At 38.8% G+C, this 24,915-nt stretch overlaps 1 protein-coding gene across 1 annotated transcript in view; it reads left to right on the top strand.

Moving 5' to 3' along the window:
- CTNND2 (catenin delta 2) overlaps positions 1-24,915 on the top strand; it is a 1,077,052-nt gene that overhangs the window by 534,171 nt on the left and 517,966 nt on the right. The gene's annotated exons all lie outside the window — the stretch shown is intronic.

The following is a 24,915-nucleotide window of genomic DNA, read 5'->3' as shown; positions in this document are numbered from 1 at the left end:
TCTTTCACTTTCATCAAGAGGCTCCTTAGTTCTTCTTCGATTTCTGCCTTAAGGCTGATGTCATCTGCATATCTGAGGTTATTTATATTTCCCATGGCAATCTTGATTCCAGCTTGTGCTTCATCCAGCCCAGTGTTTCTCGCGATGTACTCTGCATATAATTTAAATAAGCGGGTGACAGTATACAGCCTGGACGTACTCCTTTCCTGATTTGGAACCACTCTGTTGTTCCATGTCCAGTTCTAACTGTTGCTTTTGACCTGCATACAGATTTCTCAAGAGGCAGGTCAGGTGGTCTGGTAGTCCCATCTCTTTCAGAATCTTCCAGAGTGTGCTGTGGTTCACACAGTCAAAGGCTTTGGCATAGTCAATAATGCAGAAGTAGATGTTTTTCTGGAACTCTCTTGCTTTTTCAATGATCCGTCAGATGTTGGCAATTTTATCTCTTGTTCCTCTGCCTTTTCTAAATCCAGCTTGAACATCTGGAGGTTCATGGTTCACGTGCTATTGAAGCCTGGCTTGGAGAATTTTATTTTATTTTATTTTATTTTTTTTTGGCTTGGAGAATTTTGAGCATTACTTTACTAGCATGTGAGATAAGTGCAATTGTGCAGTAGTTTGAGCATTCTTTGACATTGCCTTTCTTCGGGATTGGAATGAAAGCTGACCTTTTCCAGTCAGTTACTACTGCTGAGTTTTCCAAATTTGCTGGCATATTGAGTATAGCCCTTTTTCAGCACCATCTTTTAGGATTTGAAATAGCTCAACTTGAATTCCATCACCTCCACTAGCTTTGTTCGTAGTGATGCTTCCTAAGGCCTACTTGACTTCTCATTCTAGCATGTCTGGCTCTAGGTGAGTGATCACACCATCATGATTATCTAGGTCATGAAGAGCTTTTTCGTATAATTCTTCTGTGTATTCTTGCCACCTCTTCTTAATATCTTCTGCTTCTGTTAGGTCCCTACCATTTGTGTCCTTTATTGAGCCCATCTTTGCATGAAATGTTCCCTTGGTATCTCTAATTTTCTTGAAGAGATCGCTAGTCTTTCCCATTCTATTGTTTTCCTCTATTTCTTTGCATTGATCACTGAGGAAGGCTTTCTTATCTCTCCTTGATATTTTTTGGATCTCTGCATTCAAATGGTTATATCTTTCCTTTTCTCCTTTGCCTTTTACTTCTCTTCTTTTCACAGCTATTTGTAAGGCCTCCTCAGACCACCATTTTGCCTTTTTGCATTTCTTTTTCTTGATGGTCTTGATCACTGCCTCCTGTACAATGTCATGTACCTCCATCCATAGTTCTTCAGACCTAATCCCTTAAATCTGTTTGTCACTTGATTTGATTTAGGTCATACCTGAATGGTCTAGTTGTTTTCCCTAATTTCTTCCATTTAAATCTGAATTTGACAATAAGGAGTTCATAGTCTGAGCTAGTCAGCTCCCGATCTTGTTTTTGCTGACTGTATAGAACTTCTCCACCCTTGGCTGCAAAGAATATAATCAATCTGATTTCGGTACTGACCATCTGGTGATGCCCATATGTAGAGTCTTCTTGTGTTGTTGGAAGAGGGTGTTTGCTATGACCAGTGAGTTCTATTTGCAAACTCTATTAGCCTTTGCCCTGCTTCATTCTGTACTCCAAGACCAAATTTGCCTGTTACTCCAGGTGCTTCTTGACTTCCTACTTTTGCATTTCAGTCCCCTATAATGAAAAGGGCATCTTTTTTGGGTGTTAGTTCTAGAAAGTCTTGTAGATCGTCATAGAACTGTTCAAGTTCAGCTTCTTCAGCATTATTGTTCAAGGCATAGACTTGGATTACTGTGATATTGAGTGGTTTGCCTTGGAAACGAACAGAGATCATTCTGTCATTTTTGCTATTGCATCCAAATACTGCATTTTGGACTCTTTTGTTGATTATGAAGGCTACTCCATTTCTTCTAAAGATTTCTTGCCCACAGTAGTAGGTATAATGGTCATCTGAGTTAAATTCACTCATTCTAGTCCATTTTAGTTTGCTGATTCCTAAAACATAGATGTTCACTCTTGCCATCTCCTGTTTGACCATTTCCAGTTTGCCTTGATTTATGGACCTAACATTCCAGGTTCTTATGCAGTATTGCGCTTTACAGCATCTGACTTTACTTCCATCACCAGTCCCATCCACAATTGGGTGTTGCTTTTGCTTTGTCTCCATCGCTTCATTCTTTCTGGAGTTATTTCTCCACTGATCTCCAGTAGCATACTGGGCACTTACTGACCTGGGGAGTTCATCTTTCAGTGTCCTATCTTTTTGCCTTCTCATACTTTTCATGGGATTCTCAAGGCAAGAATACTGAAGTGGTTTACCATTCCCTTCTCCAGAGGACAATGTTTTGTCAGAACTGTCCACCATAACCTGTCCATCTTGGGTTGCTCTACATGGCATGGCTCATAGTTTCTTTGAGTTAGAGAAGGCTATGGTCCATGTGATCAGAGTGGTTAGTTTCCTGTAATTGTGGTTTTCAGTCTGTCTGCCCTCTGATAGAGAAGGATAAGAGGATTATGGAAGCTTCCTGATGGGAGAGACTGACTGAGGGGGAAATTGGTAAAGAATCTTCTTATTTACCAATGAAGAGTCAATGAATATTCTGATTTCTTAAGAAGAAAAAGTGGAAAGAATGCCAACTGTGGGGCCAAAAGTCCTGGTACCATCACCAACTAACTCTGTGACCTTGAATAAATGATGTCACCTCTTTTGGTCTTAAAAATGTGAATAACACTACAAAAGATTTCACATGAGACAATACAATGACATGTCAATTGTCATGCAAATATAATATGATGAATTAATTTGCTTCTCCATGTTGGAGTTTGATATATATAGCAGTTCTGCTTCTAGAACATTTTAAGTTTTGAGACTATCTGTACACAATAGCTCTGGGCCTTTACTCTGGAAAATATATTGAGGAAAAACAATTTATGATAAAATTTTTAGTTAACAGAACATATTGAAAGCTGCCTTCCCAGGTGTTAGGAGTGAGGTGTACAAGTTAATGCATGAGCAGAACTTCTTCTACTCCCATGTGATATAGCTCTCTGCTAGGTCACAGCACCCATGTCTAGTCACTGCGAGACCATAAATCTGTGCAAAACTTCCTATTGCTTATAAATACAGTGTCAGATAGAACTGTAACAGATTTCCTCTTCTTGGGCTTCAAAAGCATTGTGGATGGTGACTGCGGTGATGAAATCAAAAGACAATTGCTTCTTAGCAGAAAAGCGATGATAAACCTATACAGTGTGTTGAAAGCAGAGACATTACTCTCCTGACAAAGGTCCATATAGTCAAGGCTATGGTCTTCCCATTGATCATATACGGTTGTGAGAGCTGGACTATCAAGAGGTCAGAATGCCAAAGAATTGATGCCTTCAAACTCTGGTGCTGGAGAAGACTCCTGAAAGTCCCTTGGACAGCAAGGAGATCAAACCAATCAATCTTAAGGGAGATCAACCCTGAATATTCACTAGAAGGACTAATGCTGAAGCTGAAGCTCCCGTATTCTGGTCATCTGATAGGAACAGATGACTCATTGGAAAAGTTCCTAATGCTGGCAAAGATTGAGGGCAGAAGGAAAAGAGGGTGTCAGAGGATGAGATGGCTGTATGGCATCACTGATGCAATGAACATGGACTTAAGCAAACTCTGGGAGATGATGAAGGACAGGGAGGCCTGGCATGGTGCAATCCATGGGGTCACAAAGAGTCGGACACGACTGGGCAACTGAACAATAACAGCAGGTAGAACTGGGGAGTTTCCCTAACATGAGTCTCTATTCTATGCTCACTATGCCCTATTTTGCACAGCAAACATGCAGAGCAAGCTGGTTTTCACACGTGGGTAAAACCAACACTGTCTCTTTGATGCAGGGAGGAAAACCAAACACAATCCTTCTTCCCTTGGGGACCATCAAGAAGTAGCAGAACCCATTAAAATCTATTGCCCAGATGATTGAATTACATTCTAAATGAGTGATGGTAATAACTGTGCATTTGGCCAAGTGGATAAAGAGAGAAATATAATTTGTAGTCTTGTGGGTGCTGTACTGTGCAAAGGCTAATTTATAACAGTGAGGAGAAGTTCCATTGCTTTTAATTGTATTCATTTAGTAGCATCCATTCTCCTGGCATAGGAAAAGTTTCATTTTTTTCCTAAATAAATAAATAAGTAGATTCCCATCACCAATGGGGAAGATTTATGCTGACAGAATCTAATAGCATAAGTCATTTTGTGTTGTTTCTCAAAGGCGCTTGAGCAAGCAGTCTTGGTTGGGATGGAAAGCAAAATGCTAAACTCCTATTATATGTGATGACTTTAATTCTGAGCAGAACAAACCTTCCTTGATAAGCATTTGTTACCATTATTTAAAGTAAGAACTCTTCTTTTCTCATGCCCTTAGTTTCTCTCCTGTTAGAAATGTGCGATCACTTCTTGAATGACAAAATGATTGATTTTTAAACCAACACATCCAAAACTGAAAGGCAGAGGGAGGGAGGAGGTTATGATTCCCACAGAACTTTCTAAGCTGTCTCTGGATGAGACTTTTAAAGGTCACTGCTTGCCATTTAGTTTGAAATCTCCTGTGGATACTTGGAAACCTAAATCAAGGTCTAGCTCATCCTGAAGTAGTAGGGGTGAGCCACCTCTGTCTCACCCCTTGTGCTTCACTCAAATATATATGGTTTGGATAAATTATTTGCACCAACAGTGGACGAATCATGGTCATGACGTGTGTACCCTACAATACAGTGACCTGGAAGAAATTAGAAGGGAGTCCAGAACACAGTGTTATTATCACGCTACCTGGTGAAACAAACAGGGTTTTTTTGCACCAGGCTTCACCTTGGAAGCCGACAGGGATAATACTGATTTTCTCTTCCTTCTCTTCTGCATCTGGATGAAGCAGCTTTTAAAATCTACATCAATTTTACAGTTCAGTCCTACACTTGGTCTTTTTTACTGCCAGTGTTTGGATAGTGTACAGAACCCAGTGCCATGCATGCTTCCTAAAGAAAGTGAAGTCACTCAGTCGTGTCAGACTCTTTGCGACCCCATGAACTGTAGCCTACCAGGCTTCCCTGTCCATGGGATTCTTCAGGCAAGAGTACTGGAGTGGGTTGCCATTTCCTTCTCTAGGGACTCTTCCCAACCCAGGGATCGAACCTGGGTCTCCCATATTGTAGGCAGACGCTTTACCTTCTGAGCCACCAGGGAAGGCCCTGAATTCTTCCTAAGTCTATGAAAAAAAGAAAGCCAGAAGTTCATCCCTACTTTTCCACCTAGACCTGGGAAACATCAATTACCTCCAACTTCAATGTCATGATGCAAAAGTGAAGTTAAATTATTTGCCAGCTTTCAGTTTCTTAATACTCAGAAAATTTCTCTTATTTTTAAGAAGGGATCCACAAAATGAGTTTTCTCATAGAAAAAAAAAAAAACACTTTCTATCATATATTCTATTAAATTATATCTTAAAGTTGCATTGTTGTTTTGTTCAGTCGTTAAATCATGTCCAACTCTTTGCAACTCCACGGACTGCAGCACTCCAGGCTTCCCTGTCCTTCACTGTCTCCCAGAGTTTGCTCAAACTCATGTCCATTGAGTCAGTGATGCCATCCAACCATCTCATCCTCTGCTGCCCCTTCTTCTCCTGCCCTCAATCTTTTCCAGCATCAGTGCCTCTTCCAATGAGTCATCTCTTCACATCAGGGGGCCTAAGTATTGGAGCTTCAGCTTCAGGGGTGCATAGCATGAAGAAATCAGAAGATTCTTTTAAACAAAAATTATATTTGATTTGAATGCAAATAAAATTGATTCTGAAGCTGAAACTCCAGTACTTTGGCCACCTGATGCGAAGAACTGACTCATTGGAAAAGACCCTGATGCTGGGAAAGATTGAAGGTAGGAGGAGAAAGAGACAACAGAAGATGAGATGGTTGGATGGCATCACTGATGTGATGGACATGAGTTTGAGTAGGCTCCAGGAGTTGGTGATGGACAGGGAAGCCTGGCGTGCTTCAATCCATGGGGTCGCAAAGTGTCGGACATGACTGAGCAACTGAACTGAACTGAAAATTGATTTAGAACATAGGCAAAGCTAAATAACTATTATGCTAATCATATTTCTTTCTTTTCTTTCTTCCAGCTGTATTGAAATATAATTGATGTACAGTACAGTAGAAATTTAAGATGCACAGTGTAGTGATTTGACTTACACACATCATTAATGGGCTTCCCTGGTGTCTCAGATAGTAAAGAATCTGCCTGCGATGCAGGAGAGCTGGGTTCAGTCCCCACGTAAGGAAGATCCCCTGGGGAAGGGGATGGCTATCCAGTTTATTATTCTTGCCTGGAGAGTTAGCCTGGCAGGATACAGTCCATGAGGCTGCCAAGAGTTGGACACAACCGAGTGATTGACACACATCATGAAATGGTTATCACAATAAATTCAGTGACCATTCATCTTCACATGAAGAAATGAAATTTTTAAAATGGGAAAAATTGTGTTTATGATGAGAACACGTAGGATTCATTCTTTTTTAATGACATTCATATATAATACCCAGCAGTCTGAATTATGTTTATCATCTTGTACATTACATCCTCAGTACTATCTTACTTTACAACTGGAAGTCTGTAGCACCCTTTGACAGCCTTCATCCAATTCCTTCTTCCTCCCCCAGAAATCCAATCTCTTTTTCTGTGAGTTTGTGTGAATGTTTGATTGTTTTTGAACTATATTTAACCTAGAAGAGTATGTTAGTTCCTGTTATATAATATAGTGATTTTTTTTCTATGCATTTCAGAATGATCACCAAAAGTCTAGTTATCTTGATATGTCATCACAAAGATATTACATAGTTATTGACTAATATTCCCCACAGTGTACATTTCATATCTGCGATTCATTTATTTTACAGCTAGATTTTTATTTCTTAATCATCCTCACCACTTTCTTTGTACATTTATTTATTTATTATATTTTTATAAGTAAAATCCTAACATCATTGAAGAAGGGTTACAGAGAATACAGGACAACCCAAATAGAGAGGATCAAGTAAATAATTTGCTACTTAAGTGTTTCTTCAACCTATGGCTTATTTTAAATATGTTAAAGCTTATGAAGTGTTAATTTGAATAAGGAAACATTTTACTAATAACAGTACTCCATAAGAGAATGTCTCAACTCTCCATAAATCAATATCACTTATTTTTAAAAAGTTACTTGTCATCAAATTTTCAATAACTTTCAAGCAGAGGAAGGTAAATCTAACAAAAAGTTTAGAATGAACTTCCAAAGGAAGAGTACAAGTATGCACGGAAGGAAAGAAAAAGAACCAAATTCTATCTTTAATGAAAAATAAGTTATATGAAGGCAATTTTGAATTTGTTTTTAATGAAGTTATGTGTGTGTATGTGAGAGAAGGATTGCATCATGGCAGGTAATCCTTGGTTATATATTCTTTCAATATACTAGGGCTAAGATAGACTCTTGCATAGATGGAAAACTGTCCCTATTTGTCATAAATAATTCTGAGTCTAGTCTTTTTGGTTCTAACTCCATATGATTTACAGTAAGCAATGACAGATTTTCCAGTGATTAAGTGTTGCAGGACAATAGGAAAGAGACTGTAGTTAGGTCTCAATAAATCTAAAGATGTGACAGAGTTTCAAATTCTCACAATGTCCTCTCTCCCAAGAGCTAACATATTTTGCATCATATTGGGGCATCTTTTAAGTGACTTGGTGGTTTCACTCTTCAAAACATGGTGTTATCATCATGTTAGAAATCAGCCTCTGATAACAGCCTTTTAGAGTTAAAATCAGACTCTGATAACAGCTTTCCCCGACATTGACCCTTTAGGATGTTGCAGAAGATTTATCTGTTCAGTAGTTTTGTCTGCTGTAAGTAAGGAACTGTATTTTAGGAGCGACGCGTAGTTGGGAGGGCACACACTTGGAGGTCGCTGAGATCTTGGCCAGCTTCCTCTGTCACTTTCTAGCTCTATTGTTCAGGGGTCCCCAGGCCTGTAAAATGGAGGTGATGCCACTTATTTTTCTGGTGTCCCCTTGAAAAAATGCATGGTGTGAGAGTTGCAAGTTAAGCTCGGAAGATAGCATCTCAGATAGGTCTGAGAAACTGCTCCAAAGAGGCAGGGGGGACTAGGTTAGTACACATGTGATTTTGGTGAAGGGGAAATGCATGCTTCTTATACTAAGGCTTTTTTTGAAAGTGTATGTACCTGGCTAGAGTCAGTATTTTCAGAATAATTGTAATTTTGCCAGATTTTTAAATGTTCTGTTTTTAATGCACTTTTCTTTTATCATTTTGTATTAAAATATTTGAGAAATGTTGATTAATTTTGGTGACCAAATATCTCCAAAGTTGAAATTACTAAGGTTATTTATTTGGGTTTTAGCATTAAATGTTACCTCAGGTCAGTCTCTACAAGGGATTTGTTTAATTCCTGATTCTATAAAAGCATAGTTCAGGGAACTGTACTGGTGCGCGCCTGTTTAACTAAGGCCTTACCAGGTGAATCTAAAGCCTACCTTTATTTTGGTTAAATAAAAAAAAAAATAATCAATCACGTATTTTTTTGCAGAAGGTCTCTGCTCGTCATGAGGGGTGGTCATCACCATGAAGAATTTGAGTGCTTTTATAGATATGAGGAGCTACAGAAATTAAACTCATAAAATCAGCTCCTGGAAATATCTATCTGAAGAACTGTCCCGCCAGGCTTTCCCTGAGCACAGTGCCTCATTTCTGCTCTCCATCGTGAACTCCTTTTTTTTTTTTTTCATTTATTTTTATTAGTTGGAGGCTAATTACTTTACAATATTGTAGTGGTTTTTGCCATCCATTGACATGAATCAGCCATGGATTTACATGTATTCCCCATCCCGATCCCCCCTCCCGCCTCCCTCCCCACCCCATCCCTCTGGGTCTTCCCAGTGCACCAGCCCTGAGCACTTGTCTCATGCATCCATCCTGGGCTGGTGATCTGTTCACCCTTGATAGTATACTTGTTTCAATGCTGTTCTCCCAGAACATCCCACCCTCGCCTTCTCCCACAGAGTGCAAAGGTCTGTTCTGTACATCTGTGTCTCTTTTTTTTTTTTTCCAGCTTTGCATATAGGGTTATTGTTACCATCATTTTTAGTTCCATGTATATGTGTTAGTATACTGTACTGGTCTTTGTCTCTGAACTCCTTTTAAGGAGTGCTGAAAATCAGCACTAGAGCAGCCCTTGATCCAGTCCTTGTAGAGGCAGATGGCAAGTGCCCACGGCAAGTGCCAGTTTGTAGATGGCACTAGGTATTTGAGAGGGTCCCAGTTGCCTATGTGAAGCACCTGAAACAGGCAGGGACTCATTGTTGGTAGCTGTTGATGAGTACAATAGAAATTTTTCTCCAGGAATTTCTTTCTTCAACCTAAAGTTGATCAACATAATATACTTATATTATGATGAATTTCAAACATACGTATTTCAAACAGATGTATGCACACAGACTGCAAGCCAAGAAATTCTTCAGGTTTTCATTCAAATGAAGTATTTAAGTTTCCTGAGCTTTTTTTCTTCCTGAAAACAACCAATGTTGTATAAATTACTGGATACAGGTCAACATGCCCATTGGTGTAACCAAGAATCAATAGAATTAAGAGAACCTTGCATAACTTCAAGTCACTCAGAATCTAGTTGTATTTTGCCTTTTAAAAAAATTAATGGATCAGACACTGTCAGATGATATCACCAATTATTGAGCTCCAAAGCAAAGTCTTTTGAAGTTTCAGCAGAGTGCATTGTAGAAAGTGAATTTTCTGTGGGAAAGAGCAGCTTTACAACAACTTCCCAGCTCTTCCCCATAATCAGTATTCCCAGTCATATTCAGTAAATTGTATCCCAGTAAAATTATTAAAATTATATGACCTAAAATATTTGCATTTCTGAAAAACCTGAGACTTTGTGGCTGAAAAACCTGAGATTTTGTGGCATTTTTTAAAGGTTTAAATTAGTTTTTTGATTTTGAAAAATTTTTTCAGAAAAAGCATAAAATTTTATCATTATGTGAGGGTATATTTTTCCATGCGAAGTTGCTTTAGTTGTGTCCATATCTTTGGGAATCTATAGACTACAGCCCGCTAGGCTCCTCTGCACATGGAATTCTCCATGCAAGAATACTGGAGTGGGTTGCCATGCCCAACTCCAGGGGATCTTCCCAACCCATGGATCGAACCTGGGTCTCCCTCACCTTCTGCATTGGCAGCTGGGTTCTTTACCACTAGCGCCACCTGGGAAGCCCATATTTTTCCATAGCAACTTGATTTCCCTTGGTGGAGCCTGAAATGCATTTCTATTTACCAATGTATTCTCTTCATTAATTCAGAGACTTGTAATAAAACTATATCAGCCATAATAGTTGAAAGACTAGGATAAAAAAAAAGCAAATATTGAATTCCATTTCTCTTTTTATTAATGTTCTATGGCCTGGTTTTCCATCCTGTCTGTGCTAGTGTTGGGTACTTAGCCCGGAGGGATGTAATAGTTCTTTTCCACACAAACATATAACATCATTAAATAAGCTAATCCATTATTTTTAAAGTTTCTTCCTGAAGCATGCTTAGCCTTCGAATTTACAATTATGCCTGGAATTATCCTTGTAATCACCATAGAAATTATCACTATCGGGGCAAACAACAGAGAAAAGCAATCTTTGGAATGCTGTGCTTGCCAATTGTACTTATTTGGTTCTACATAACTAAAGAATAATGCTAAGTAGAGGGATATGTCATTTCATTTATTTTTTTTTTAAATGGATGAATGTATCATTCTGTTGCATTGTTTAATGTGAGTAAGTCCTAGTCAGTTTTCTGTTACAAATTTAACATAGGCATATTATAGGATTTAGGCAGACATATTAGATTTTTAATATGTGAATAATATAAGGAAAAATAAGTTTAAAATGTATTTCCTAATAAATAATGTGGCTTCCCTGATGGTTCAGCGGATGAAGAATCCGCCTGCATTGCAGGAGACACAGTAGATGCAGGTTCGATCCCCGGATCAGGAAGATCCCCTGGAGGAGGAAATGGCAACCCACTCCAGTGTTCTTGCCTGAGAAATCTCAACAACAGAGGAGGCTGGCAGTCATCTACGACTGAGCGCACATACACAACGTTTTTCACAAACTACAAGACTTTGATGTGTCATTGGCATGCATAGTTGTGGGATAAGAATTTTGCTGTCCTTGATATGTTTCTAGAGCCCCTGGTTCTAACTATGATTCTGCAACAAAAGTAGGGTGAGTTTGGGGAAATGTATAATGTCTCTATTGTAAGGAAAAATGGGGCACAAGATCATAGTCATGCCCCAGGGACAGGCCTCCAAGTGAGGGTTCTTGGCTTCGTGTAGGATTTACAAGTGAGCTATAATAGCAGTTATTGTTATAGATTCACTGCATGGAAAAATATTTTCCAGAATTATGAATTAATTAACAGCCTAGAATTATTTTCTTCTCATACTTATGAATTATATAATGAAGGACTGCAATGCATTTTGCATAGCTTTCATTTCTTTAAAATTGCTGCTTTCTAAAATTCTCTTGTTTTCGCATTTTGTTGGGGAACTTAACTACTGATCAGTAGAGTTTCACCCAAGAAATAGCAATAGTTGGACATTTCTGAATTTTTCCGTATTGCTTTTTTTCTTGTTATATGTATACTTGATTTTGAAGGACTGCAATGCGGGAGACTCAGGTTTGATCCCTGGTTTGGGAAGATCCCCTGGAGAAGGGAATGGCAACCCACTCCAGTATTTTTGCCTGGAGAATCCCATGGACAGAGGAGCCTGGCGGGCTACAGCCCACGGGGTCACAAAGAGTCGGACACAACTGAGCGACTTCACTTTCACTTTCTTTCACTTTTGAAGGATTGCTTATGCTGTGACTGCAAGTAATCAGTACCCGGTCGTTGTGTAACACAAAATGATACTTATTGTAACACAAAGTCTGAGATTTTACCAACTGTAAACCCCTAGAGTTAGGTGTGTGCCTCCTAATCCATTCATCTATACCATGGCCTTTCCTCTTCACACTCAGCAGATTCTTAAGGTTATTTGCCTTTAGTGATATCACTTTCTTACAGTATGAAATGATGAAGGTTGATAAAAGGAAAGATTACATTTTAAAAAAAAATAAATGCTAAAGAACAGAAAAGCAAAGCTAGAAGAAACAGCAGCTCTAATTTATTTCTCTGTGAGAGTCTCAGGTCTCCTTAAGTGTTTTCCTGTTTTGACTCTTCAAATCCACCCCAAGCTAAAATGAAGAGGTATGGTAGATGCAGTTACACATACGCACAGTTCCCAAATACCCAGTCGGGTAAAGACCAAAAGGAAGCAAAACTAAAAGAAGATAAAACAAAAGCGCTTTTCAATCCCTGGTTTGGGAAGATCCCCTGGAGAAGGGAATGGCAACCCACTCTAGTATTCTTGCCTGTAGAATCCCATGGACAGAGGAGGCTGGTGGGCTACAGACCACAGAGTTGCAAAGAGTCGGACACGATTGAGCGACTTTCACTCACTCAAAATAGCTGGTTTATTTGGAGAGATGCGCCATCCACACACAGACTCTGAGCTATCTCAGAAGGCTGGTGTGCCCAGGATGTAGGGCTGGCTAGTTTTTATAGGACTTGGGCCACTGCCCACATTTTGGCTTTTTGTGAGCAGCCTCAGAACTGTCATGGCCCACATGGTGGGTGTGTCATTTATATGCTAATGTGTTACAATGAGCAAATAATGTGGGTCAAACTCTCCTAGAAGTCTCGTCTTCCACCATCTTGGGCCTAGTTGCCGCTAACCAGTTAATGTCATATCCTGTTCTAAATGGCTGTGCTTTGGGCCCTTCCTTCTTGCGTCACCTCCAGCCTTCAGCTCTTATCCTAAATGTGGCTTTTCTATTAGTTGAGCTACAAAGCCTTTTTTTCTTTTTTTTTGGTCTGAATTAAAAGTTTTTATAGATAGGTAGGAAAGGTATAAGCCTAATCAGCATTATAAGAGACTCTAGTCCTAAACGCTATTATTTTGTCCTTCTTTTTAAATTTCTGTAAACTGTAGAAATTTTGCAACAAGTACTTTTTATTAAAGACTGCTCCTATATGTCCCTCTTTTGTCTGCCCTATATGATACCTTGTAGCAATGAGAATAGACATTCGAAATGAGAATAAATGGAATATATTATTAATAAAGAAAGAGTACTTGCAAATAACAACAGAAAATGCAAATGTTTGAATGGAAAAATGTGCAAAGGATATGACATAAAACGACCAAGAAAGGGATAGATATTTACTAGATAAATCAAAATGGTGTCAAAATTTTAAAAAAATCAAAGAAACCAAAATGAGAAGAACTGTTATGGACTGATGTGTTTATCCCTTCAAACTTTGTGGGTTTAAATTCTAACCCCCAATGTGGTGGTTTTTGGGGTGATTGGATCATGAAAGTGGAGCCTTCATGAATGAGATTACTGCCCTAATAAAAGGGACCCCAGAGAGCTCTCTAACCCTCTCTCCCTCTCTCTGCCATGTAAGGATATAAGAAAACAGCTCTACAATGAAAGAGCATCATGAAGCAGATCATGCTGGCACCTTGATCTCTGGCTTCCAGCCTCTAGAATTGCAAAACATGTTTTTGTTGTTTATAATGCACCTTGTCTCAGATATTCTGTTTTAACAGTCCAAACAGACTACGACCAGAAGATGCACCAATTTTACCTACAAAATTGAGAAATATGCACTTTGTAATACCCAGTGCTGGCTTGGATCCAGGGACCTCCAATACTCTCATAAGCTACGGGTAGGGCAAGAACATAGTCTCAGCTTTTCAACTGGCAATGTGTTTGCTCTCCTTACAAGTGATTACAAGCACTGACTGATTAATTCATTTTGCAGAAGTCTATCCTAAGGGAATAGAAAAAAAGAATATGCATAAAATCTTAGATATAATTTAATAAGGAAAATGCAAAACTAACCCTCAATTAAAGATAAATGGTGGTGGTGGTTTAGTTGCCAAGTCATGTCTGACTCTTGCAACTCCATGGACTGTAGTCTGCCAGGCTCCTCTGTTCATGGGATTTCCCAGGCAAGAGTCCTCGAGTGGGTAGCTATTTCCTCTTCCAGGGGATCTTCCTGACCCAAGGATTGAACCTGCATTTCCCATATATTTGAAATGGATAACCAACAAGGACCTACTATTTAGCATAGGGAACTCTGCTCAGTGTTATGTGGCAGCCTGTATAGGAGGGGTGTTTGAGCTAGAATGGATATATGGATATGTATGGCTGAGTCTCTTTGCTGTCTATCTGAAACTATCACAACATTGTTAAATAAACTGTTTTTAAAAAATAAGAGTTTCAAGTTTTACACACTGACACCATCACAGGAGAAGTTACAGAGTCCTAGAAATTGTTAGGATGACATGTAGAGTAATGTCTCCTATAGATTATGATAGAATTTGCCAGTGCATCTTTGACTGATCCAAATTTGACAAGTATGGCAGCCCAAGGGTAGAATCTTGTGAGTGAACTTTACAGTATATATCATAGACGTGTAGGAAGTAACCTATTTTATAAAAATGATGTGTAAATTGAAGCCAGATCTGCAGAAGGCAAGGAGTGTGGACATGAGATGTGCAGGTCAGTTTAGACACACCAGCTCTTTATGAAGAACTCAGAAAAAGAAGGGCTTTCCCATCACTCACTCTTTCCAAATCTCTCAAAACAAAACCGTAGCAGATCATTCTTTCAGGCAACTGTAAAGGTGGTGAGTTCCCTGGACTGACAGTTTATTTATTGGATGCAACGGAAGCTGTTGTACATTCAGTCTACAATGTCTGTGTGCCACATGTGGTAGATACTGGGGATAGAGCACTGGACGAGATAGAAACTGTCTTCACTCTCTGATGTGGTATGTATACACAATGGAATACTACTCAGCCAAAGAAAGAACAAAATAATTCCATTTGCAGCAATATGGATGCAACTAGAGATTATCGTATTAAGTGAGGTAAGTCAGAAGGAGAAAGACAAACACTATATGATGTAACTTATATGTGGAATCTAAAATATGACACCAGTGAACTTATCCACAAAACAGAAACAGACATAGAAAACAGATGTCTGGTTGCCTAAGGGCAGGCAAAGGAGGGGAGGGATGGATTGAGAGTTTGGGATTAGCAGATGCAAACTGATATACAAGATGGATAAACAACAATGTTCTACTGTATGACACAGGAAACTATATCAATATCATGTGATAAACCATAATGTTAAAATATATATATTTAAATGTGTGTATATATACATAAAAAAAAAACTATCTTCACTCTCAAGAAAAGTATATTCTAATGAAAGAGACAGATAACAGGTGACAGGGCAATAAATAATACAACTTCATATTGCACTTAAGGGACATCTAAAAATAATAATGTATTAGTTAGGGTGTGTTTAGCTGCAAGTAAGAGAAGAACTAACCAACACAACAAATTAATTCAGTATCTTACTTCTCTTAAAGTGACAGTCAGGGTTGGTTTTGACTCCATGTATCTTTAGGGACCAGAGATTTCAGAGTCCGATTTTCTGTGCTCCTTGTCTCCATCCTGTGAGCGCATGACCTCTGTCTCCACGTCATAGTTCTCTGTTGGCCCAGCCTCTATAAGGCCACTAGGTCTTTGTCCACTTTTAGATGGGAGAAATCAGCTACTTGATAAAGAACTGATCCTAATCTCATGGGCGTCACAGTGGCCAAGAACAGAGGGAGTTTTACCTGGGATATCGTAGTTTCCTGTGCTCACTGACAAAGTCTAAGCATGCTGAGTTTCCCATTGATACCCCGTTCATTTGGAACAGTTGATCAATTAATTTGCCTTCAAATACAGGGGCAATGAAATGCTCATGAGACAAAAGCTTAGCTCTCTCTTATAAAGAATCGTATTATATGTCATTAACCGTAACAAAAACAAATGGTATTTTTATAAAGCATTAAAAATATTCATTTGACCTCATAATAAGCAAGAAAAATGAATTGTGGTTTTTAAAAATTTGGTTTTTTGGCATATAGTTTATTTACAGTGTTGTGTTACTTTCTGGGGTACAGAAAAATGATTCAGCTACATATATATATACACACATATATATATAGTTTTTCATACTCTTTTTTACTATAGCTTATTATAGGATATTGACTACAGTTCTCCATGCTTTACAGTAGGACCTTGTTGTTTATTCAATTCTACATATAATAGTTTGTGCCTGTTAGTGACAAGCTTCTAATCTGTCCCCTCCCCTTAACAGCCACAACTCTGTTCTCTATTTCTGTGAGTCTGTTTCCGTTTCCTAGATAACTTTATTTTTGTCATATTTTATATTCCACATATAAGTGATATCATATGGTATTTATCTTTCTCTCTCTGAACTGTGTTTTGATTAGAATTATTTTAAATGAAAAGTTTAGATACCTAAACAATTGTGTTGTTTTTTTCATTTGTTGAGCTTTGTTAGCTTCAGAGCTCAAATTACAGGAATAAAAATTATAGGTCAGTCAAGAATAAGAATGGATGGGTAAGCATTTTCTACCTTCAAAGCCACTTGAGTGTATGAAACAAAAACAAAAAAATTTAAATTAGGTGCCTTTACTTTCATTCTTATAATCGCACTTGTAGAACCAAAATAATCCTATTTTGTTAAAATACAAAAACAAAACAAAATTAAACACACTAATAAAATTTTAATAAAGCAAAAACATCTAATTTCTCTGAAGGTTTTGAAATAGCATAATACTGTTATGTTTTGTTTTCTTAACTCATGGATAAGGACAGATATAGCCCACCTGTCACCTACTGATTATTTAAAAAATAATATTAACTAAATTTTAAAATAATTTTAATAAACCTAACATGGTTTTTCCAGTGGTCATGTATGGTTGTGAGAGTTGGACTATGAAGAAAGCTGAGCGCTGAAAAATTGATGCTTTTGAACTGTGGTGTTGGAGAAGTCTCTTGAGAGTCCCTTGGACTGCGAGGACATCCAGCCAGTCCATCCTAAAGGAGATCCATCCTGGGTGTTCATTGGAAGGACTGATGCCGAAGCTGAAACTCCAGTACTTCGGCCACCTCATGTGAAGAATTGAGTCATTGGAAAAGACCCTGATGCTGGGAGGGATTGGGGGCAGGAAGAGAAGGGGACAACAGAGGATGAGATGGCTGGATGGCATCACTGACTCGATGGACTTGAGTTTGAGTACACTCTGGGTGTTGGTGATGGACAGGGAGGCCTGGCGTGCTGCGATTCATGGGGTTGCAGAGTCGGACACGACAGAGCGACTGAACTGAACATAAAAATCCACAAGCTCAGTGTTCAAAGTACTGATATTCTAGATCACGTATCAATTGTTGTTAGAGTTGTATGTTATTTTTAGGTGGTCTTCCCTGGTAGCTCAGATGGTAAAGAATTTGCCTGCAGTGTGGGAGACCCAGGTTTGATCCCTGATTCAGAAAGAGCTCCTGGAGAAAGAGATGGCAACCCACACCAGTATTCCTGCCTGGAGAATTCCATGGACAGAGGAGCCTGGTGGGCTACAGTCCACGGGGCTGTAAAGAGTTGGACATGACTGAACAAGTAACACTTTCACTTTATTGCTAGGCATTATGAATCATTTGGTTTACACAGTGTCAGCAATAGTAACAACCAGATAGCATGACTAATCCTTTTTTTAAATAAATTGATTAATTAATTTTTGACTGTGCTGGCTCCTTCTTGCTGTGTGCGGGCTTTCTTTAGCCATGGTGAGCAGAGGGCTACTCTTTAGCTGCAGGGCGTGGACTTCTCACTGCCGCGACCTCTCTTGTTCCAGAGCACAGGCTTTAGGTGCTCAGGCGTCAGTAGTCGTGGCTCGCAAGCTCTAGCGTTGTGGTGCACAGACTGAGTTGCCTCAACATGTGGAATCTTCCTGGGCCGGGGCTCAAGCCCTTGTTCCCTGCACTGGCAGGTGGATTCTTAACCCCTGGACAGCCAGGGAAGTCCAGCATGGCTAGTCTTGAAAGTACACAGTGGGGATAAAATTACCACTTTGTGATTCCACACAGGGACTCACCCATCACCTTCCTTACCACCTTCAGAAGACTTGGCCTCCCTCTTCCTTCTCTTGCTTCCCAGAAAAATTGCTCATGGCTTGATATGGGGGCCAGTTTCACCACCCAGTTTCGACAAGCTCATCCTTAGAAAAATTGAATGTGGTATAGTTGTATATATCAGACCATCTCTCATCAGCTCATTAGTTAATATAAATAACTAGTATGTCAAACGATCAAGATTCGTGGGATGCAATCACAAGCATTTTTACTTAGTTGGCATTGTCCCTTTAAAGAGGGGAAACTCTTTCCTTGGCCCATGCTTTTCTGGCGGTCCTTGCCAGCCAAGTGGGTTGTCAAAATATCACCGCAATTCTGCGTGGAGTGACAGCAGCCATCTGCCTTGACTGTGTCTCAGCCATCCACTGCGAGCTAGGGCCAGGACCCCCTGACTTTTCCGCAGTAACCTCCCTCCTTTTCTCCATGTCTCTGCAGCTAAAAAGGACAAATGGCCCCCTCGACTGTGTTCCAGCATTTATGGTGACCGTCGTCAGTGACTGACGCCCATGCCATGCTGGTCGTTCACTATTTCAAATATTAATATTTTTTTCTGTTGGTTTACTGAACTTCAGTCATGTTGTATCATCAGTGTGGGAGTCCTAGGAATAGGTGAGGAGAAGCAAACAGAGCCTGTGTGGCGAAGCCCGCCTGCCAGTCCCCGCTGAGGCACCGAGAAGCCTCTTCCGCTCAGAACCCCAGCTCTCAAAGACGTAAGGGAAATGGAGGCTCAGCCTGCTATTTAGTTCTTGTTGTGACGGGTCAGAGTCCTCACCCCAGAAACCGTGTGTGGCCTTATTTGGAAATAGGGTCTTTGCGGATGTAGTCAAGTTAGGATGAGGCAGGCCATACCCCATGAGACTGGTGTGTTTATAAGAGGAGGACATTGTGGGCCCTGAGGCACACACAGGAGACGCCATGTCAGGACTGGAGGCAGGAACTGGAGTGATGCCTCTGCAGACCAAGGAATGCCAAGGATGGCCAGCAACCGCCAGACACTAGGAAAGGAAAGGAAAGATCCCCTCTGGGATATCCTGAGACACCTGATCCTTCTGACACCTTGACTTAGCTCTCGTAGCCTATAGAACTCAGAAAATACATTTCTATGGTTTTATAAGCTTCTCTGGTAGCTCAGTTGGTAAAGAATCCACCAGCAATGCAGGAGACACTGGTTCGATTCCTGAGTTGGGAAGATCCCCTGGAGAAGGGAAGGGCTACCCACTCCAGTATTCTTGGGCTTCCCTGGTGGCTTAGCTGGTAAAGAAGCCACCTGCAATGCAGGAGACCTGGGTTCGATCCCTGGGTTGGGAAGATCCCTGGAGAAGGGAAAGGCTACCCACTCCAGGATTCTAGCCTGGAGAATTCCATGGATTATATAGTCCATGGGGTCACAAAGAGTTGGACACGACTGAGTGACTTTCACTTATAAGCCACCCAGCTTGTGACACAATTTTCTCTCAGCTATAGGAAACTGCGACAGTCCTCTTGGCCTTCTGTGGCAACCGGATCCCTCAAGCTTACTTGCGGTTGAATGGGACTTCTCTACCCTGAGCACGCTCTTGCTTGGCAGTTCTTCTCCCATTCAGACTCCCTACCTATGCCCCTGAGTGTACCCACCGTGCTCACAGGACCTCAGCTCCCCTCAGGGCTCCACCCCGCCTTGCCCGTCCACAGCCCCCAGCAGTCACCTCAAACCAGCGAGGAGAACACGGCTCCTACAAACCACCGCGTTCCCAGGACTGGTCAGCTACTTACTGTCACTCTTTCAAACACATGGACCTGTCCCATCTCACGCTCCTAATTTCCCGCTGCTCTTAGCACAGCCAGTGATGCCCTAGAACAACTGAATTTAATACTTTTGGGGCCATTTCAGTGACCAGTGTTTTATAGAATTGCTTTGTTCATGTGAGTATCCACAACTGTCCTCCTGTTATTAACCTGAGTCATTTAAGGCATTGTCAGGAAAATTCATATTTTTGTGAACACTTTTCAGTGTATCTGGTTCTAAAGAAGAGAAAATGCTTTGTCCACTATTCCCACCTAATTCCTGAAGTTATTAGGTGACAGCAGTTTGCCAGTACTCCGTCTCTCTTCCACGGTGTGTCATATCAGTTGTTGACTTGTCCGTTACTTATTTCTGTGTCTTAAATCTCATGAATTCTGGCATTAAGTCAATGTTGGGGTAGATCCATTAGCTTTTTCTAGTTACTGTTAATGAGCTGAGTTAAACAAAGCCAATATTCTGCACTACTGATGGAGAGTAATTAATCACTTTATTCATCCATATGTGTAAATGAAGTCATGCCATTACTAAGCACCCAATAAACAGCTGGTGTCAGTGTGGAATAAGTGGATTAAATGAAAGGAAACCTATGTCTGTCCAATGCGTGCTTTTTGTTAAGCCCACCCATTAAATTTTTTATTATAATGCTTAAAAATCATACTCAAATTTATGCTGTGGAGAACTAACGGATTGAACTTGAACCTGTTTTTTTGTGATTTCCAAATGAAAAATATTTCCTTTGTTGTACAGTTGTCACATTCTCATTGTTTAAATTGTCATATTTGGTTAGTTTTTCTTAGGGTTTTGCAGTATATAACTTAAGGGAATGTAAGGACAAGTAAGAAAATAGATCATCAAAAATAGGGAAATAAATATAAAAGTTTAGAAGCTAATTTCTACTTATGGAATTTAAATTCCATAAGTAGAAATTTAAATATATATATATGTATATATATATATATACATATATATACACATGAAGATACAGCTAAGCACACATATATATGATATATGTATATCATATATTGAATAATATAAGATAATAATAATATGTTACCTATGTGAAGACTGAAGTCAGAGTCTGGATTTGTTGTCATAAGAAAAGAAACTGTGGCTTGTGTTGTACCCCAGTGTATTTTCATTGGGTCACATCAGTGGCTTTTCTTCATGTGTGGATATAAATCAATATATACTTTGTCTAAATCCATCATGATATATATCATGATTGCAGTTCCATAAGCTATTTCTTCCTCCCTGTTATGCTATTTCAAGTCCTTTTCTTTCAGAAATTATTTAGGTTCAAAACCAGAACACACTACTTCTGAATTTACTGTACATTCACCCCCTGAGCAGTGAGTCTTCAGCAGAGAGAAACGCATTTTCCAAAACTATTTGGTATGCACAATAGGGAAATCTTAAAGTTTCTTCAGACTAAGTCTTCTTTCTTCTACCAATCGTGATTGAGGAATCTTTTAGTTATTATGTCTTGTATCTAATCATCTAATGCCGTTAATTTTCTGTGCATATTTGTTCAGTGTCAGTGTTAATTTTATTTTCCCAATAAGGAGCCACTAAGCCAAATCTTTAACAAACAAATTAAATAAATCTATGGTACATGAATAAGAAATCCTAATTTGCCAATCTATCCAATATCAGTCTGTATCTTAACCTATATAGTTTTATACCAAAACAAATGAGTTGGAGAAAAAATATCAATACACAAACTATTTTAACGACATACGTGTTTTTTTCCATATTCTATATGTTGGACCAAATAGACTGTAACTGTTATGTAGATGTATTTACACCTTCCTTTTTCATGGTTGTTTCTTGTAAGTTATAGAAAAGTATTCCATGGATATCTCTTCATTAGAATACATAAGTAGTCAGCTATTGTTAAATAAAAGAACAGATTCATGGAGTTTTTACACTCATAAAATCTAGATTCAAATTTGAGATACTGTAATGTTAAAGGCATGAAAGGATGAACAATTATTGGCGTTATGTCAAACTTACCTATAAGGAGCATTATAAAGAAGGAAACAACAAACCAGTGAAAAATCCAATTGTTTTCTCTTGCTAAATTAAGTTGAGTTTGATCAGAAAAAAAGCAAATTCAGCCAATTATATGTATGTATGTGAAGTTTGGGGCTTTCATGGTGGTTCAGCTGGTTAAGAATCCACTTGCAATTCAGGGGACCCCAGTTCAAATCCTGGGTTAGGAAGATCCCCTGGAGAAGAGATGAGGCTACCTACTCCAATATTCATGGGTTTCCCTGGTGGCTCAGATGGTAAAGAAACCACCTGCAATGTGAGAGACCTGGGTTTGAATCCCGGGTTGGGAAGATCCCCTGGAGGAGGGCATGGCAACCCACTCCAGTTTTCTTGCCTGGAGAATTCCATGGACAAAGGAGCCTGGAGGGATCGCAAAGAGTCGGACACAACCGAGTGACTGATCACAGCACATGTGGAGTTTTAATATTATGGAGAATTAATTTTATAGTTCTTTTGAGGCCAATAGGAATAACAGAAATGTAGATTTACTGTGTGCTTTGTAAGGGAAGCAGAGTATTTTTTTAACATTCTAATATTTTTGGACTTAATTTGTATATAATTTATTGATCTTATGTATTCCTATGTATTTTATGAAATTAGGAAGTTGACCTATTGAGACTTTTCAGTTTGTATTTTGTTGTGTAATTTAATCTTAATACAAAACTGATATTTTTTTTGGAAAGCTTCATATGACCTATAGATGAACTATTGTAAAACTATTTTGGGAATAGAATTTGTGAAATTAATTAAGAACACCTAAAGAGTTTTATTGTTTGTCTTCACAATACTACCTCTAGAAATCTGATTAAGGAGAAGTATCAAAATTTCACAACGATTAATTATAATAATAATATACATTTATACTTATATACTGATATATCTATAGCTTTTATTAAAGTAAATATACAATCAATGATCAAATATGAATAATGAATGATCAAAAATAGAGTAACTTTAAAATGTTTTAGTACATCTATAATGGACTGGTTCAGTTCAATTCAGTCGCTCACTGAGTCGCTGACTCTTTGCGTCCCCATGAACTGCAGCGCAGCAGGCCTCCCTGTCCATCACCAACTCCCAGAGTTTACTCAAACTCATGTCCATCATGTCAGTGATGCCATCCAACCATCTCATCCTCTATTGTCCCCTACTCCTCCCACCCTCAATCTTTCCCAGCATCAGGGTCTTTTCCAAGGAGTCAGTTCTTCCCATCAGGTGGGCAAAGTATTGGAGTTTCAGCTTCAGCATTAATCCTTCTGATGAATATTCAGTACTGATTTCCTTTAGGTAACTGTTACAGTTATTTCTTTAAAGGGTAAAGTGAAAGTGTTAGTTTTTCAGTCGTGTCCAACTCTTTGCAACCCCATGAACTGTAGCCTGCCAGGCTTCTTTGTTTGTGGAATTCTCCAGGCAAGAATACTGGAGTGACTAGCCATTCCCTTCTTCAGGGGAATCTTTCTGACCCAGGGGTCAAACCTGGACATCTGCATTGCAGGCAGATTCTTCATAGTGTCCAAGCCAAAGACTGGGAGAAATGCTAACAAAACAGCGGCAAGTGAAAAAGGAGTCTGGTTTTAATTCTGTGACGTATAAAATAAAATATCATATACGTTAATGGATCATAGAGGAAGAAAATGCAATGAAACATTCCCAGTGATTGTTTCTGACTTATATGATTAATGTGATTTTATTTCTTTAACTTTACTGAATTTCTTACTTTTTACATTAATGTGTATTACTTTTATTTTTTTTAAATCTTAAGAAGTAATCAAAAGAAACTGCCTTAAAAGGCACATAAAAGAGTGTCATCCCTGACAAGTTTGGAAAAAGACTAGATTAGAAAGCCACATGGGTCTATTTGCTACTGCAATTTTTATGTCAGATATTTAAAGATGAAAAAAAGCATATGGTAATTAGGGCCCAGAATTATGCTAATGGAAGCACATATTGGAGAAAATATCTTGTTAATAGTCACATTAACTGATGATTAAGGAAGAAGACAGTTTGACTGATAGACTTCCCCCAGACGTGGTAACAGAGCTGAGCTGTTGCCCCAGCTCCCACCCCTTGTTGGAGATTCGCACTGTTTTTCTCGTTTTTAATTGTCAATATAATGAGCTCAGTAATAAACAGCTTGATGAGCAGTTTTTACACCTATAGCATGTCGGCTCTATGCAACTGAAATTAAATGTTACAGGATCATATGCATAGTTGTGAGAAAAATTCTAAATGTCACTGGTTTATTCATTATTAATGCTATGACACATTTCAGTGACAAACACAATTAATTCCCAAGCTGATATTGATGTCACATTTTTTTAAACTTTGTTTTACAGAAAACCATTATCCTTTAAAAATGATCAATATAACTAAAATACATTATGTTTTCAGCTCTCTAGATGAACAAAAACATAGTCTTCTAAATCCAAAACACTATCTTTCCGGGGACTATGGGTATTTTCATTATAGTTTATATCATTTCTTGAAGGATAATTAGGCTTTGACAAATATATATTCTCACTCTGCATGCTTATATTCACATTACATTTGTTTGCATACTAATGTGCTCAGCATGTAAAAGCTAAAAGATAGTTGACAAATGTATAGATAATAGGGCTTTAGGAATAACTTTATCCATGCTCTCTTGAAGTTAAGTTTCAATTTGAGAGAGAATATATCTGTTTTTGCATAATATTTTCCCAATATATACTTACTTTAGCATGAATATATAAAAATATACATATTAGCCTCCTAACATCCTTTTTTCGTTGAATATCAGTATCTATATTTTATAATGTTGCAATTGTGAACATTTCCAAATAGTAGTTGCACTTTAAAATATATTTGAGCCTTCTCAATT

This window comes from Muntiacus reevesi, chromosome 14 (assembly GCF_963930625.1).
Source record: "Muntiacus reevesi chromosome 14, mMunRee1.1, whole genome shotgun sequence".
In the NCBI taxonomy this organism is placed as follows: Eukaryota; Metazoa; Chordata; class Mammalia; order Artiodactyla; family Cervidae; genus Muntiacus; species Muntiacus reevesi.
The sequence above is the reverse complement of the archived record's forward strand: the minus strand, read 5'-3'. Positions and strand labels throughout refer to the sequence as shown.